This window comes from Chiloscyllium punctatum, chromosome 46 (assembly GCF_047496795.1).
Source record: "Chiloscyllium punctatum isolate Juve2018m chromosome 46, sChiPun1.3, whole genome shotgun sequence".
Classification (NCBI taxonomy): domain Eukaryota; kingdom Metazoa; phylum Chordata; class Chondrichthyes; order Orectolobiformes; family Hemiscylliidae; genus Chiloscyllium; species Chiloscyllium punctatum.
The window spans coordinates 29,069,026-29,079,899 of record NC_092784.1 but is presented as its reverse complement, the minus strand read 5'-3'; positions in this window follow the sequence as shown (position 1 = coordinate 29,079,899).

The window sequence follows — 10,874 nt, the reverse complement described above, 5'->3', positions numbered from 1 at the left end:
CTAAAGCTCTGCCATTCTCCTTCCTCCAGTTCTGTGCAGCGGACCTGTCTATGGTGTCATGAACCTGGCTGTTGATTTCCCCCGAGAGTCCACCCCACCTGTTCCCCCCCTTATGGAATCCCATGCGGTGCACAATATCTGTTTGAGAAGGGGAATGATGACTGGGGAGACCTGCACTTCCTTCCTGATCCTTTTACTTGATCTGATTGTCCCCCAATTCCCTTTGTGCCTGTGTAAGCCTCACCTGCAGTGTAACTAACTCACTAAACGTGCTGTCCACTGCGTTCTCAGTATTGCTCCACAGTGAGTCTGCTCTCAGCTCCAGGTCTGAAAAGCAGTTTCCCAGTAGCTGCAGATGGGCACTCTTCCTGCACATATAGCCATCACGGACACTGGAAGTGTCCCTTATTTCCCACATTGTACAAGAGGAGCACACCACGGTCTGAGGTCTCCTGTCACAATGTCTCTCTAGTTTCAGTTAGTTACTCTCATTAGGAGAATTTAAATGAGCTAGCAACTTTCCTTCTCTTCAAACATTTCCGTTATAATCAAAAGCCGCGATCTTTACTTAAGCTGACATTTTATACTTTAAAAACTTTTTTAAAAATTCAGCAGGTATCGCTTACAACTTGCCTGTGCCCATTGGGACCATGTGAATTGCTGAATGGCCTGAACTAAAACTGAAGCTGTGGTTCACCTTCTCCCTGTCTCCCCTCGCTCTGTTTACACCCAACTCCAGAACACTCTCATTGAACCAAGCAGCACTCACAGTGCAGCCCTGTCATTTTCATTGTCTGCTCACACCTACACTGCCCTCAGCCTCCTGTACTGTTCCAATGCATCTCAATGGGAGCTGAGGAACTGCACCTCATCTTTCAATTCAGCCCTTTGTAACTCCAGAGTCTACATGGACGTCAGCAGTTTCTGAATGAACAGACAGTTGTCGGGACCTGGAACATTCCACCTGAAATGGTGCTGGAAGTTGGGTCCATCAGGAATTTTATTGAGAAGTTTGCAGGAAATTGAAAATGAGTAGTTTACAGGTTAACATTATGAAGTGGGTGATTGGGTGTAAATCTGACAGCTCCTATAAAGATACCAGGTGTAATTTGGACAAATGTGCGCTCCCTCTCAGGCCAATACCTCCTTCCATAGCTGCAGGGCCCAGAATTGAGCACAAACCCCAAGGGTGATCCAACCACAAATTTGAACATCTTACTGCTTTTTGCTTGAAAAAAAAGATACTTTCCCACAGACAGAACAGACACACCTGTCTCCTTCCACAGTTAAATGTCAATGGTATTCAGATACTGATGACCCTCCTGACGATAGAAAATTGATTTTGAGATCCCTGTCTCAATTATTGTCAATTAAAATCCTATAAAATGAATTCACAAAATAAAACTATGAGTCAGTGTAGGCTGAACAGTAAAGAATGTATTTCTCTTCGTATATGTTAGATGTGTAATTGCTTCTCTTCAAATCGCCCCGCTCCCCCCAGGCAGGAAGAGGACACGTCCATGCGCCTCACTGTACCTTGCCCCAAATAAAGATGGCGGTCATAACCCAGGACCTATCACCGCCTGAGGGACACAACCACTTTACCATTTGCTGTAAACGTGGGACCAAGAGCTTCTAATTCAGGCCTAACCACCTGTACAGTGTGTAATTAAACCCTCCCAGGATAAATTGGATCCAACTCACCTTTCCCGTTTCCTCCTCCTGCACACACCAAGGCTCATTCTAGGTCCAGTGAGTCGTCCTCAGAACCGACAGCAGCTGGGAAAATTAGAATCCCTACAGTGTGGAAACAGGCCATTCGGCCCAACAAGTTCATACCCACCCTCTGAAGAATTTCTCAACCAAACCCACTCCCCGATCGTATTATTCTACATTTCCCCTGACTAATGCACCTCACCTATACATCCCTGAGCACTACGGGAAATTTAGCTTGGCCAATTCACCTAACCTGCATATCTTTGGACTGCAGGAGATAGGGGTCAAAGAGTAAATAATAGGTGGGGAAGGAGCCCAAAAGAGACAGTAACATTTGGAAAGACAAAGAAGTGGATTACAATCTGGCTGGGAGGGTGCATAGCTGTTAATGGAGGGGACAGGAACCTGTGTCTGGCAGCATCTCAGTGGAGGTGCTGGAAATGGCAGCTGATGATCTACGTTCTGCTGCGAAACAGACCCTGAGCTTCCAGTTGCCTGTCACTTGAGCACAAGAGTCTGTTCACCATCCAACATCTCTGTGTCATGCTTACGGCAGTGTTCCAATGAAGCTTGATGCAACCTGGCAGAACACTCGAGAGCACATCAAAACGACCCGTATTTCAAGGACTGCAATTTCCCCTCCGACGTGGTCAACAACACTCTCCAGTTTATCTCCACCACTTCCCATACCTCTGCCATTGAACCACACCTCTCCAAATGCAACAAGGATAGAACACATCCCCCCCCCGTTCTCACCTTCCACCTGGATCAAACGCATCATCCTCCGCCATTTCTACTACCTACAATCAGATCCCACAGAGATATATTTCCCTCTCCATTCCTTTCAGCATTCGACAGAGACCATTCCCTGTGAATTCCTTGCGGAATGTTTCAGGGAACATTTCTGGGACACATGCACAAACCAACCCCACCATCCTGTGGCCGACCACTTCAATCTCCCCACCCACTCCGCCAAGGACATGCAAGTCCTGGGCCACCTCCACCACCAAATCCCAGCCACACGACACCTGGAGGAAGAAAACCTCATCTTCCACATTGGGACACTTTAGCGACAGAATCAAGGTTTCCTCATCTCCCCTCCCCGACCTTATCCAAGATCCAACCCTCCAACTCGACATCACCCTCTTGAACTGTCCTACCTGTTCAACTTCCTTTCCAATTATCCACTCCACCCTCTCTCCGTTACCCTCCACATACATCTACCTATTGCCTTCCTAGATCCCTTCCCACCAACCCCACACATCCTTCTTATTTATCTCTCAGTCCTTTACTCCCCCCTGCCCCCCCAAATCCAGGCATTCCTGATCAAAGGAATATGCCCAAAACGTCGATTCTCTTGCTGCTGAGATGCTGCCTGACCTGCTGTGCTGTTCCAGCGCCACATGTTAACGCAAGCTGAAAGAACAACACCTCATCTTCTACTTGGGGACCCTGCATCCCTCGAGCCCCAGTATTATATTCAATAATTTTAGGTCCTGAACTCTCCAATGTCCTAGCGCTCTAGTCTCTTAACCCACATACAAGGCCTTGTTATCACATAGCCTGCAATTACACACTACCTATTGTTCGCCACTAACAGTCCCCATAAACAGCTATTCACCATCCCCCAGCCAGATCGTTATCCACTCCTTTGTCCAACTGCTCCCATCTCTTTGAACTCTATCCCCACTTATCATTTACTCCTTAACCCCTACCTTCTGCATATAAACCAACATTTCTCTTCAGTGACATCAGTTCTGAGGAAGGATCAGCGGATCAAAAATGTTAACACTGATTTCTCTGCACAGATGCTGCCAGACCTGCAGAGCTTTACCAGTACCTTTTAATTGTTGTGTGAGATTTACAGCATCCGCAGTTCGTTTGATACTAATTTCCAGAAATTTCTAATTTAGGTCTAGCAGCCTAAAACCGTGCGTTTATAAATCCTCCCAGTCCATAATAACTCAATTTCTTCCCTAGACTTTGCAGTCTCTCCCACTCCCTTCACACTCAAAAGGTCCCCCCTCACCGTGTCACTGCGCCTGCACAGCTCATGGCCACGTGTTAGCCTGCTGGACACACCCCAATTCACTCCCATTGGCTGGAGGATCACGCCAATTCTTTTGGTCTGAAGCTGCGGTCAATCTTCTGGGCCCCATTGTGATGTGAGTGAGCTCCTCCCAAGATCATTGGATGCTGAGGGGTGACCTCATAGAGCTTTATAAGATCATGAGGAGTATGGATGGGAAATATCAACAAGGTCATTTCCATGGGGTGGGGGAGTCTAGAACGAGAGGGTGTAGGTTTAAGGTGAGAGGGGAAAGATTTAAATGGGACCCAAGAGGCAAATTTTTGCACACTGAGATTCTGTGTATGGAATCTTCTGTTTGGGGAAGTGGTGGAGGCTGGTACAATTCTACCATTTGGCATCTGGATGGTATGTGAATATGAAGGTTGTAGAGGGATATGTGCCAAGTGTTAGTAAATGGGACTAGATTAGGTTGGGATATCTGGTCGGCTCGGACCTGTTCGACCAAAGCGTCCAATTCGATGCTGTATGTCTCTGTGACTCTGCCCTGGGATGAGCTTTATCTTTCACGGTGAATGGGTTAGTAAACAGAGCACAGGGGTTTGGGCCTATTCAGCCCATTGGGGCTGTACTCTCCCCCTCTGGAGATGGTGCCAGTCTATACCAGCTCACCTCCCATTTGTCTGTAGCCCTCCAAATCCTTCCTTAAAAAAAGTTAAATTCCAAATTTGTTTTGACAATAACTACTGAATCTGCATCCAGCTGTCGTCAAACTGTTCCAGATGCTCAGAACTTAGTAAGTAAAATAATCTTCACATTTTTAATCTGCATTAATTGCCAGTTACCAGAAGGTAGTTACTAAAAATTGTGGCGTTTATAATTTCTCCATCTGTCTCTCTGTAAATTAAATATCCTGGAAACAAATCTGCTCCTGGTCAAAATCACTGCCTAGCCTCAGCTCCAGAGAATTATCTGACCTTCTGCTAGGTCTCCATAAAAGAGAAACCCATCTTAATTTTAGTAGTGCCATAAAGAAGTATAGCAGAGAAACAGACTCTTCGATTCATCTTGTCCATGCCGACTAGATATCCTAAATTAATTTCATCCCATATGCTGGCTCTTGGCCGATATCCTTCTAAACTTTTGCTTATCACGTACGACATCTCAAAGGCTAAAGTATGTAATTGTAGCAGCATCCACACTCCTCTGGCAGCTCATTCCATACACGTACCATGTTCAGCTGGAAATATTGCCCCTTAGATCACTTTTAAATCTTTTCCCTCACGCCTGAAGTCTGTGCCCCAAAGCTTTGGACTTAGATATCCTGGGAATAAGACCCTGGGATTTCACACTACCCATGCCCAATTGTATCCGATGCTCCAGGAAAAACAGCTCCAGCCTATTCACCCTCTACCTATATAGCTCAAACCCTCAATCCTTGCAACATCTTTGCAGATGTTTTCCTTACACTTTCAGGATTTATAATATCATTCCGAGAGCAGGGAGACCAGGACTGAAAGCAGAATTCCAGAAGTGGCTGAATCAATGTGCTGTGCAGCCTCATTTGACGTCCCAACTCCACAACTCAATGCAATGCCCAGTAAAGACAAGTACACCAAACACCATCTTCACTACCCTGGCTTTGGTTCCACTTTCAAGGAACTATGAACCTGCACTCCATGGTCTCTTTGTTCAGCAACACTCCCCAGGACCTTCCCATTAAGTGTATATTTCCTGCCCTCATTTGCTTTTCCAAAATGTAGCACCTCACATTTATGTTAAATAAACTCGATCTGACAATCCTCAGCCCATTTGATTGAAGTCCCATTGTCCTTTGAGGTAACCTTCTTCGCTGTCCAGTGCACCTCCAATTTTGATGTCTACTGTAAACGTACTAACTATACCTCATATATTCACATAGAAATCATTGACATAAATGATGAAAAGCAGTCTCAGTGGGCTGCACCGATCCTTACACCATATTGTTCATCACAGGCCTCCAATCCGAAAAGCACTACACTCCGTCTCCAACCTTCCAGCCAATTTGTATCCAAATAGCTGGTTCTCTCTGCATCCCATGGTGTCTAACTTGCTAACCAGCATGTTATGTGGAACCTTTTTGAATGTCTTTCTGAAGTCCAAGTTAGTGATTTATGTACAAAGCCATGCTGACTATCCCTAATTACTTCTTGCCTTTCCAATTACATATAAACCTGTTCTTTAGAATTCCTTCCAACACCTTGTCTGCCACTAACTTCAGGCTCACCAGTGTATTGTTCCCTGGCCTTTCCTCATCGCCTTTCTCAAATAATGGCGCCTGTCTTGCAGCACCTCACCTGTGGCTATCGGTGATAGAAATATCTCAGCGAGGGGCCCGGCAATCACTTCCCTAACTTCCCACAAAGATTTAGAATACACCTGATCAGGTCCCACAGATTTACTCAGCTTTATGTATAAGGCATCCAGTACAACCTCCTCTGTAATATGGATAGTTGTCAAGTTATCACTACTTATTTCTGCAAAGTCTCGAGCTTCCATATCCTCTTTCAGTAAAAGCTGACATGAAATCCTCAGATAGTATCTCGCCCACCTTCTGTGGTTCCACAGACAGCCTTGTTGAACTTTGAGGGTCCCTATTCTCTGCCTGGTTACTCTTTTGTCCTTAGTGTTTTGTAGAATCTCTTTGGATTGTCCTTTAACATCTTTCTCCCCAATGCTGTCTCGTATCCGTTTTGCCCTCCTGTTTTCCCTCAAGTATACTCCTACTGCCCCTATAGTCCGAGGGATTCACACAAACTCAGCTGTCTGTACCTGCCATATCCCTCCATCATCCTTTTGACCAGACCCTCAATTTTTCTAGACACACAGCATTCTCTATACCTATCAGACTTGGCCTTAACAGGAACATACTGTCTATGTACTCTTGTTGTCTCATTTTCACTGGCCTATTGAGGCAATGGAAGATGAGGACATGGAAGCAGTCATTCTCAGTAAAGAGATAGTGTTGGGAAAGATAACAGGCCAAAAGTAAATGGGTCTCCTGGCCGTGATGGAATGCATCCCAGGGTACTAAAAGAGATGGTGAAGAGTCTATTGTCCTTCCTTGCTAGAGGGATGGTTATGCTGCAGCTGTACAGGGTGCTGGTGAGGCCACACCTGGAGTACTGTGTAAAGGTTTGATCTCCATACTTCAGGAAGGATGTACTGACACTGGAGGGGGTGCAGAGGAGGGTCACTAGTTTGAGTCGGGAGTTGAGAGTGTTGGTGTATGTGGAGACACTGAATAGACTGAGACTATCCTTGTTGTAATTTAGAAGAATGGGAGGCTGTATTGGGAATAATAAAATTATGAAGGGAATAGATAAGATAGAAGCAGGGAGGTCATTTCCATTGTGGGGCGGGGGTGGGGGGGGGGCGGTCAGCCTAGATAGCATAGCGTCCAAATAAGGGGTTATCTGAGTTAGGACAGAGTTGAGGAGGAACTTCTTCAGCAAAAGGGTTATGAATCTGTGAAATTTCCTGTTGAGTGTAGCAGTTGACATTATCAATTTGAATGTCTTTAAGGCAAAATGCAGGTTTGCAAACAGCAAAGGAATTAAGGGTTATGGTGAGAGAGCAGGAATGTGGAGCTGAGGCCATGAAAGGATCAGCCCTGACCTTATTGAATGGCAGCGCAGGCTCGGGGGACCAGATGGCGAACTCCTGCTCCTATTCCTTCTGTTCTTATTTTCCCACTTTCCAGCTGTACCTTTATCTGGGGGGTTGCAAAGAAATATTGAAACTTCTTGCCTTGTACCGTCAAAAATCGCCTTTGTCCAATTTTGAACACAAACTTTTAGATCTGGTCTATTATTTTATGCAACTATATTAAAACTAGAAGAATTATCGTCAGAGAATCCCAAGTGTGGAAGCAGGCCATTCGGCCCATCACATCCACACTGACCATCAAAACCTACTATCTTACCCCGAAACCCTGCATTTCCCATGGTCAATCCACCTACCCTGCACATCCCTGAACAGTGTAGGCAATTTCACATGGCCAATCCACCCAACCTGCACATCCCTGAACAATATGGGCAATTCAGCCTGGATTATCCACGCAATCTGTACATCCTTGAACTGCGGGAGGAAACCCGAACACCTGGATGAAAACCACACAGACAACCACAATAAGGTGATCATCCTATTCTTATTTCCCAGTTCCACCCAAGTAATTTCAACGGGCGAACCCCCATGAATATCCTCCCTAAGCACAAGAATAATGTTATCCCTAATCAAAAACATCATTCCACCTTCTCTCATCCCCCTTTCTATCCTTCCTCTTACATCTATTCCCTGGAACATTAAGCTACCTGTCCTGTCCAACCTAAGCCATGTTTCTGTAATACCCACTATATCCCAGTCCCATGTTCAAAACCATATCTTAAGCTCATATGCTTTCCCTGTAAAACCTCTTGCATTGAAATAAATGCAGTGCAGTGCCATCAAAAGGACAGACTGATGGGCAGAGGGGGTGGGATAGCCCTGTTGGTGAGGGATGACGTTCAGTCCCTTGCGAAGGGGGAGACACAGAATCAGGAGATGTAGAGGCAGATTAGAGGGTGGCTAATGTTGTCCCACTTTTCAAGAAAGGTGGGAGAGAGAAAACAAGGAATTATAGACCTGTTAGCCCGTTGTCAGTGGTGAGAAAGATGCTGGAGTCAATTATAAAAGATGAAATTATGCCACATTAGGATAGCAGTCATAGGATTCGTCAGAGTCAGCATGGATTTATAAAGGGGAATATACTGACTTGGATTGAAAATTGGCTGACTGACAGGAAGTAAAGAGTAGTGATAAATGCTTCCTTTCGGAATGGCAGGCAGCGACTAGTGGGGTACCACAAGGTTCGGTGCTGGGACCACAGCTTTTTACAATATACATTAATAATATAGATGAACATATTTAAATTAATATTAGCAAATTTGCTGATAACACAAAGGGTGAAGTGTGAGGAGCATGTTATGAGAGTACAGGTTAAATTGGACAGGCTAGGTGAGTGGACGGATGCATAGCAGATGCAGGTAAAAACAATGACTGCAGATGCTGCAAAGCAAATACTGGATTAGTGGTGCTGGAAGAGCACATCAGTTCAGGCAACATCCAACGAGTAGCGAAATGTGTGGCTATCCACTTTGGAAGCAAGAATAGGAAGGCAGATTACTATCTAAAAGGAGTCAAGTCTTGTAAAGGGGAAGTACAACGAGATCTAGGTATTCTAGTACATCAGTCCATGAAAGCAAGCATGCAGGTACAGCAGGTAGTGAAGAAAGTTCACTGCATGCTGGCCCTCATAACAAGAGGAATTGAGTATAGGAGCAAAGAAGTCCTTCTGCAGCTGTACAGGGCCCTGGTAAGACCGCACCTGGAGTATTGTGTGCAGTTTTGGTCTCCACATTTGATGAAGAGCAGTGTGGCTATTGAGGGCGTGTTGGGTAGGTTCACGTGGTCAATTCCCGGAAAGGCGGAATTATCATATGTTGAAAGATTGGAGCGACTGATCTAGTATACACTGGAGTTTCGAAGAATGAGAGGGGATCTGATTGAAGCCTACAAGATTATTAAAGGATTGGACACTCTGGAGACAGGAAGCATGGTTCTATGGATGGGTGAGTCCAGAACCAGAGGACACAGTTTAAAAATAAGGGAGAGGCCATTTAGAACAGAGTAGAGGAGAAACGTCTTCACCCAGAGAGTAGTGGACACATGGAATGCACTGCCCCAGACGACAGTGGAGGCCAAATCTCTGGATACTTTCAAGAAAGAGATGGATAGCGCTGTTAAATATAATAGAATCAAGTGTTACGGAGATAAGACAGGAACAGGATACTGATTGTGGATGATCAGCCATGATCACAATGAATGGTGGTGCTGACTCAAAGGGCACAATGGTCTATTCCTGCACCTATTGTCTATTGTACCTTGACAGTCCTACCTCATTCTGTGCCTTGCCCTTCCCTGTCTAACTTCTCAACTGTACCAGCCTCAGACCTACCTCCTTTCACACTATCTCTTTAGGTTTACCCCCACGCCCTCACTGGTTTAATGCCTCCCGAGTAGCACTAGCAAATCTCCCTGCTTGGATATTAGACACCTTCCAATTCAGGTTTAATCCATCCTTTTATGCACGTTAATTCTACCCCAGCAGAGATTCCAATGATCCAAAAATGGGAACCCTTCTCCCCTGTATCGATCCTTGGCTACGCATTCATCTGCTCTACCCTGCTATTCCTACTCTCACTAGCATGTGTCACCGGGAGTAATCCAGATATTACTACCCACAAGGACCTGCTTATTATCCTCCAGGTTAATTTGCTATATTCTCTCATCAGGGCTTCATCCTTTTGTCTTCTGTCATTGGTACCAATGTACAGCGACCTCCCAATGATCATTCTCCCCTTTCAGAATACTCTGCACCCTCAGAGCCAGTCTTCACCCAGATAGCAGTGAGGCACCAACCCATTCTGATGGCTCACTGTTAGTTACAGAAACTGCAGTCTGTGCTGCATACTAGAGAGCCCCCTATCACCATCGATCGAGTGGAACCTGATATACCTCACATTATACTAGATCCATTCCACTAGGAACTTGGCTGTCAGTGCGATATTCACGAAATCAAGGGTTCTGTTTCAGATTCATCAAGTTTAAGGCAACACACACATGGGTAAGCGGTTTCAGTAGCAATGGAGCAGGGGTGAGGTGGAGACAAGCAACATTTTAGAGTTTGGAATTCCTGCTGTTTGTGATTGTGTAGATGTCTGATCAGCAGGTCGCCTTGGGGTCAGATATAACAGCAATATTGTGAAGAGTCTAGTTCTACCTCAGGCAGCTCCCAGTGAGAGGGAGGTGCTCAGCAGTAAGGGAAAGGAATTTCTAATAGTACCTGACAGCAACGTGTTTAACCATTACAATGTTTCATGAGAGAAAATTGCAGCGAATTGAGTAATGGGAATGTGATAAGCAATTTGATAACTGAGTAACAGTGGAGCAATTGAGAGGGATGATGGGGAGGGAGAGCTTGGCATTGACAATGTACATGTGAAACCTAACACAGCGCTTTTGGACGATGTCACCTCCTGGCAGTATGTAG